The 7,467-nt window shown below is 43.6% G+C and overlaps 1 long non-coding RNA gene across 1 annotated transcript in view; it reads left to right on the top strand.

Moving 5' to 3' along the window:
- The window catches only part of LOC127059136 (uncharacterized), a 28,001-nt gene extending 20,786 nt beyond the window's left edge, over positions 1-7,215 (top strand). Inside the window, exons 3-4 of the long non-coding RNA XR_007776606.1 lie at positions 1,150-1,221; positions 5,600-7,215. This is a non-coding gene — a long non-coding RNA (uncharacterized LOC127059136). The remainder of the gene's footprint in view (positions 1-1,149; positions 1,222-5,599) is intronic.
- The last annotated feature ends 252 nt before the right edge of the window (positions 7,216-7,467 follow it).

Raw genomic sequence — 7,467 nt, forward strand, 5'->3', positions numbered from 1 at the left:
AGAAAGAAAGGGGCGAGCGAGGGAGGCCCGCGCGGACGCGGCCGCGTTAACCCCTTCGCGCCCGCCGCCCGCGAACTCGCCGGGAATATTAATTAATTCTGCTGTTTGCGTGTCGTTAGGCGACCACATGAGGCCTCTGGCACAGGCTCTCCACAGCCGACGACTAATGAACAAAATTTCCTGCAATCCGCTCATCATCAGCTTTTCATTTGGGAAGAAAACCCTACCCCCCCCAAAAAAAAATCTAAATCTCATGCAATGACGCTAAAAGAGTATTTACAACGCTATTTATATAAAGAGATATTACAATTAAAATCCTACGAAATGTGTAATTTAAATTCATCCGAGTGCTCCAAATAATGAAAATATTTCCCACTGCAATACTGTGATTAGCACACGGGATTGCAGCTGCTCAGACAGAAATGGAAGTAATAAATACGCTCTATACAGTAATCAAAATATAGAACAACCATTTTTCAGAGCGCTCCAACTTCAGACGGTTCTGTCTCCCCAGAGGACTCGGTCACTCGGCTCCCCCTATCACAGGGCCGGGGGTTGTCTCGAGCAGAGCCGGGATTGCCTGAGCGCTCCCGGAGGCGCTCGCCGGGAAGTGAAGCTGCGAAGCGCTCGCACGGCACCGCCACTCGGCGGGGCCGCGCCCGGGGCCGAGGAGGCCCTGGCTCGGGGCACGCGCGCGGCGGGCCCGAGCGGGGCGCGGGCGCGCTCACGCACGCACGCGGGGCCCGAGGGCGCGCCCAAAGACACGCACGCGCGCGGCGGGAACGCGCGGGCCGGACCCGCGCTCTGGCGGCGCTGCGCCTGCCCCTGCACCCCGGAAACCCCCACGGCCCCAACGCCACCTTCCTTCTTTTCCCTCTCCCTTCTTAACCCTGTTCCTTTTGTAATCCTTCCCTTGTTTTACATCCAGTTGCTCCAGAATTCCACCTGCAACTCTTTGGCCATTTATTCCCATTTAATCTTTAGTTCCCTTGGTTATTAGCATCACTTACAGTCTTCTGCAGATGGGCCCTTTATTTGGCTGGGGGGTGTGTGGAATAGATAGACTGTGCACTTAACTAAAGCACCTTCTTTTGTGAAGCCAAGCACACATTCATTTGACTTATTAACCCTCCCTTTTTTTTTTTGCAGAGTATGAATTCTGGCTGTCACCTGCTGGGTGGCTCCAGCAAGAAGAATTTATCCAGGCACAAATCAGGCCAGGTATGCTCCATCTCCTCAGCATGCTCGTCTGCAGTATGGTACCAAATTCATCCTGAGCAGCTGTAATCCCACTGGCACTATTCAGCACATCCATCAATGTTCTGCCCAATGACAGGAAAGGACAAGCTGCCAACTGACACAAATTCCTTCACAGAGCCCCAATTTTTAGGACCTCCTAGATAATGATAACTCCTACTAGCAATTTACCCCATCTGCATATTAACAGATGTGTGTTTGTCAGAGTCCTCCCGTTTCCTCTGAAGCATTTAGTGACTTGGAGAGAGCTGAAACACCAGTGGGCTGATCAGGCATGATAAAGTTTTGTGTTTCTCTTCCTACTGCTGACATTCTAAAAAAGTTTTTACTGGTTGTAATCTGTTTATCCTTGTAATAGGTGAAGCCACACTGGGCAACTCAATGAAGTTATCCTGTGACTACCACTGTCAGGAACATTTTCATCCCTTCACAGATCAGAATAAAGCATATTCTGCTATGCACTATGGAGAGCAACTTGTTACACCTGAGGGTTTTGCATTTGAGTTGGCATCCAACAAAGAAGCAAAGTGCAGAGTGAGCAAACCACAGCCCATAAAGACATAGAAAGGCAGGCCCCAGTTCTTTAGATACATGTTTGGCTTTAGAGGCCAGAGAATTCTTTGGAGGATATAATCCTTTAGCTACAAAAATACGAATAAATATTCAAGTCAAAGTGAGTAAAATCCTTTCTTTTCTTACAAAGTTTGCTCAGCGTTGTCACACGAGCAAATACCAAATAATTTGTACAAGCAAAAGTTGCACATACCAAAATGTTCTTCATTTTCATGTCCTTTACTACTTTTCTCTGGTTTAAAGTAGCAAGGCATTGTCAGAGCTAATTCAATACACAGTCAAACTCAAGGATGAAACACAGCAGTAGGAGTTTAATTTCTCTATATAAAATAATTTTTAGAATATGTAAAAACATGTTTTTAAAATAATTAAAGGTATACTGAGGGTATTCAAGATGGAAAAGTAAGTAACAATTTTAGTATATTTTTTCTCATTTTTTATCTACATGTTCAATTACAAACTTCCCAGTATTATGAAGCTTATGGGAATTGGCTAGTGATTCCAAACTCCACATGCTGGTTTAAAATTCTCTGTCTACAGTTTATAGCTCAAAGGGGTATGAGGAAGCAGCATGGTTGTAGATTATGAAATTCTAATGGAAGAAATACTCCCTTAAAATTCTTCACTGCTTTATTAAATGATCCAAAAAATGAGAGGTGGGGCTGGCATAACTGCCTGGCGGAATGATTGCCAGATACCTCCTATTAGAAGACTACATTTTCAGTTGGTTAAAGAGTTTGCCAAACTCCAACTGTTTGGCTGAAAACAGCCCTCACCAGGTGTGTGCCTCAGGAATGACTTGTTTGAAAATCATCAACCAAACATCTTAGGCCTTTCTGAGAAGGAGCCTATCGAAGACTGTTCGGTCATGCTGCCTAATTAGGGAAAGCTCTTCGAGAAGCTCCTGCTTGCCCCTGTTTGGAGCGGGAGTTAGAATGGGAGTGGCCTGGTAAGGAGGTGGAGTTTTGCTGCTTCACTCGGCAAGGTGAGAAAGCCTCAGCTTGTGTATGCTGGCCAGGGGCTTCCTGAGGTTTGACAGAGAAAATCACAAAGCCCTCACTTTCATAAACCATGCTGCTGGTGAGATGGAGACAAACCTTCTGCCTGACACCAGAGCTCCGTCATTCCAAGGGATGGTGGAACTGTCTGCCTGAGCACCACAAAACCATCGTCCTCTGCTCTTAATGTCTCTCCTGTGGAATTCAGACAGCCCAGTGCAAGGTGCTTGATTTCAGTATGGAAGAACTAAAACTATTAAACCAGAATACAAGCAAAAGAAGGGAGAAGGGCATCAGTAAAGTGATGGAGACTGGTGGAGCAAGGGAGGCAGGCTGGCTGCAGAAGGTGGGAATAGACTCTCTCTGAGCAGGGAAGTTAAAACATTTTGCAAAAAGAAATTGAGCATCTTGGCTGGGGAAGCAAATGGGGGCAGGTAGAGAACAGACAGTGCTGACAAGGCAGGGCATTGTCAGGGGAAAAGAGGGAATCACCAACAACTGCGTTGCTTATAGAGATGCTTGAAATAGAGAATTATCTTCTTATTGCCATCAGATGGCTCAAGTAGCACTGTGGGATGGTTCAGAATATTCCACTCCTCCTGATGACTCATTCGGATCTTAGACTGCTACAGGATAAAATCTCTGTTCATGCCATTTGCTATTAACCCCCTCACCTAACTTGTAAAAAACTACTTGTTCAAGCATGTGTCCTGCCACACAGACACATGCATACACATGTCAGAGCTATATTGAAACAATGGTTAATCTTGTTCAAACAGGATTAAAGTGTATAGAATCCAGTAGAGAAAAACAGGAATAAAATCTGCTGTGCAGCAAGTAGCATTTCTTGTATACAACCCTTGTTTGTATGATACAATTCTCACTTGTGGGCCTTCCATCTTTTCTGCTGGGGCCCAGCTTCAGGAACTGGATGAAACAAAACAATGCCATTATTGGTGGCTACCCTATTTTGTATTCTCCTCACTAACAAGGTGCAGTTCTGTGCCTTATTTGCTGGATCCTTCTCAAACTACCCATCAGAGCCTGAATTACAAGGTTTTCCTGTGGCACTATTTACCACTGTGGTACTTGGATGCTTCTCAGAGATCCTCTAATTCATACTCACAGAAATCCCATGAGCTAAAGGAGAGAGACTACCCACATTTTAAGGGTAAGACTTTAGCACAAGCATCCTCTCCATCCTGGGAGCCCAAACTCCTGGTAAAGCACCACACATACTGGCACTGTGTGCTGTAAGCACCTTTCCCCTGGACCCTCCTGGCAGGGGCAAAGCATTGCCAGAGGTCACAACCAAGGAGCATATGAGGAACCAACATTAACTGACTTATAATTTGAGTGTGTTAAAAACAAAAAGTAAAATACCTACACTCGAGGATTTCTGCCAAATACATGCCCTTTGTTCTTTATAAAGCACAGTTCTGAAGCAAGCACTACCAGGCACTAGGAGGTTAGGGAGCATTTCCCATTATCCCAGGTTAATAAAACTGGTTTTCTCAGCGTTATAGTGCTGGAGCACAATATAAAATCAGTTTTAAAAACTATTTTCTGTCCTTTAGCATCTTCTTTTTAAGTAAGTATTAGGATTGGGGAAGATTTGTACTGGGTGACTTAATGATGCTTGTATTCCCATTCATTTGTTAAGCCCAGAAATAAGTTTTGCACCCAAAGACAGGTTCTGAGAGCAAAGAAGGGGAGAGAAGAAGTGTGGAGTTTGTTTCCAGAAACTGCACGCACTCCCTCCTCCTGGACTGTGCTGTCTGCAGCATGGACAGACAGCAGGACAGGGCTCTCCTTTGCTTTTCAGTTAGTTTTTAGCTAGCTGAGGGAGAGAAGTTCCCTGGACTGTGGTTTTTCTTTTTCTTGGACCTTTTAACCCTGCTCTGGACAGAACACCCAGCAGAGCACTGGCAGCTCCACCTGTGGGCACCGGGCCGGGGCTGGACTGGGGCATTTCCAGCCCTGGAGGGACTGATCAGAGACTGGGTGAGCTGAGCTACAGCCCCCCAAGGGACTTTCTAGTTTTTCATCTCTTCAGATTGGCAAGAGTTTATTGTTTTTTGTTCATTTTTTTGTGCTGGTGAATGCTTTGCCTGTTAAATAAACAGGTTTTTTTCCACTTTTCTCCAAGGAAATATTTTCCTGAACCATCTGGGGGAAGGGCCGCTTGAATCTGCTTTCTAGAGGAACCTCTTTAGAGGTTTTCTCCCAAATTTGCCCTAAACCAGGACAGACTCAAATTTTGTACAGCTGGCAATTCCAGTAATGCTTTGGGGAGTGTCATGGGCTGCTGAGCATTGCTGGTTTGTGTCCAAGCAGACAGAGTGGGCACTAGCTGAGATCCACAGCTCCTGTAACTGGTGACAGCTCAGGATCCACACGGGCTCAATTGTGTGTGCTGAACTGAGGGCAAGGACTACCAAGTGACCATTAAAACCACCTGCCAGGCCAAAGTCAGGTTTCCTTTTCCTTTTGCACAAAAGGAAGACCAGGAGGCTGCAAGGAATGCACATTCCTTTCACAGTGCCCGAGGCAGGAGGATCCAGGTCAGGGCAGCAGGGAAGGCCACAGTGCACTTACTGGCTGGCTGAGTTTGTGGTTGTTTTGGATTATTGTTCCAGTAACACTTTTTTCAGCTTCTTCTGAATTTTCATCCTTCTTGAGCATTTTCAGTGTTTTGAATATGCCTAGAGCTGAAAGTTGTAACTCAGAGAAACCTGTAATAACATGAATGCTTATGCTAACTTTTATAGGATCCTTCAGACACCCCTGGAAGCAAAGCTCTGAATGGGATAAATCCAGAAATCACAGGCAATATGCCTTCTGCAGTTAAATGGGAGAATATTTAGAAAGAAAATAGCTTTTCAAGGTGAATGAGTTTGGCAAGAACTCACTGCAAAGAGATGGAACCATAAATTCCTTTTTGCACAGCACAGGAGACCTTGAGCCCCAAAGGCAGCTGAGTCTTTGGCAGAATAAGCTTCTTCTACATTGCAGCAAAATGATGCCAACAGCAAGGACCTTGCACTGAGTGTGGTCAGGTGCCACCTTCCAGGAGGACACATGGTTTGTTTTGGTGAAGAGCAAACAGTTGCCTGAATATATGCTAGACACAAATTACTGAAACTCTGATGATATGGGCAAAATGTTGCTATTTCAAACACTAAGAACAGCATCTTCTCAATGGAATGGTGGTGGCCTTTTGGGGTGAAATGTTCTTTGCACACTGCTACAACCTGAAACCAGCCCTGCTCAGGGCAAGCTTGACCAAGGCTAACAAAATTATTCCATGAGAAAAACAGTTAAAGTAGTCTAAACAAAATCTGTAAAGGACTCGAGTAATATTTTAAGGCATTATTCTGATATGGAGAAAGAAAAATTAAAGTTCCTCCCTACAAAGTGTTTTTTTCATTCTTGCATCATCTCAGCACTTCTGTTTCAACAGAAATATACTTACAAAAATCTGCTAAAATCACATTCCGGAATCCTAAATGACCTATGTGGAAGAAATGTCGTAAATCATCAGGAACTGCTGGCTAATGTGTGAACATTTTCAATGAAAAAACCCAACAAAAACAAACAGAAGAACCTGAATGTGAAAGCAGCTCTTTCATTTTCCTACAGAATGCTGGATTACTTCTGATAAAACTTGTAATTTATAAAAATCTGTTTCTTTGGAGAAGGTACAACTCACCCATCTGTACTCTCATAATTCAGAAAAAAATGAACCTGGTAAGTGATTTATTGATGAAAAAGTAGGAAAATTAGGAGTTAAACCTCCTATGTTCACAATGGACACTGTTAATTTTGAAAGGTGAAAAGGCAAGTGGGAGAAAAAGGAGCTTAGAAGATGAGAAGGTACTGGAGCTTCCTTCTTAATGTCATTTCCAACACTCAGATGCAGGTAATCCTCTGTGTAAAAGTCATATTATCCTTATCTAAACCTTGTAACAGCAGTATTCATATCTTCCAGAACAAGACATACACTCTTAGAAAGTAAGGGGTATTGACTGATACCCAAGTAGAAAAATAATGGAAGAAGTGGGATAAACCCCCAGACATTCCTCTTTCAATGGATTAAAAAAGTCAAAATCAACCACCCCTAAATTTAAACCAACCTATCCAAGTGTCATTTCCTAGCTTTGGTTTCTTTTTGTCACAACACTGTTACTGAAAGGTGGATTTTGGTTGATGAATTTACTTGTAGCACAGGACTGTATGACAAGCAATGCTTCTGCATTTTGTCGTATGTCATTAGTTTCCTCCCCATAAACCATTCAGGCTGTCACTCAAAGATACCTTCCATGTGGTTTTTTTAGTCTCAATAGATTAAGTTTTGAATTATTTTAAAATAAAGAGTGAAAAATGAGATGGTGTAGTGAAATCTGGGTTTATTCAATTGCACTTTTAAGGGTATCCTGATATTTGAAAAAGTGGCCAAGCACATTCTGCCTGCTTGTTTTGATACAGATACATCTGTCAGGAATTCATGCACAAGCTTGTATGGGACTCCCAGGATTGTGTGTGTTGTAAAAGAAATCTGTATTGGTCTGCTCCCAATCTAAATACACTTGTGACTAAAGCTCTCACATGCAGATAGAGATCTAGCAAATCAAAGTAT

Source organism: Serinus canaria, chromosome 1A (genome assembly GCF_022539315.1).
Source record: "Serinus canaria isolate serCan28SL12 chromosome 1A, serCan2020, whole genome shotgun sequence".
Lineage (NCBI taxonomy): Eukaryota > Metazoa > Chordata > Aves > Passeriformes > Fringillidae > Serinus > Serinus canaria.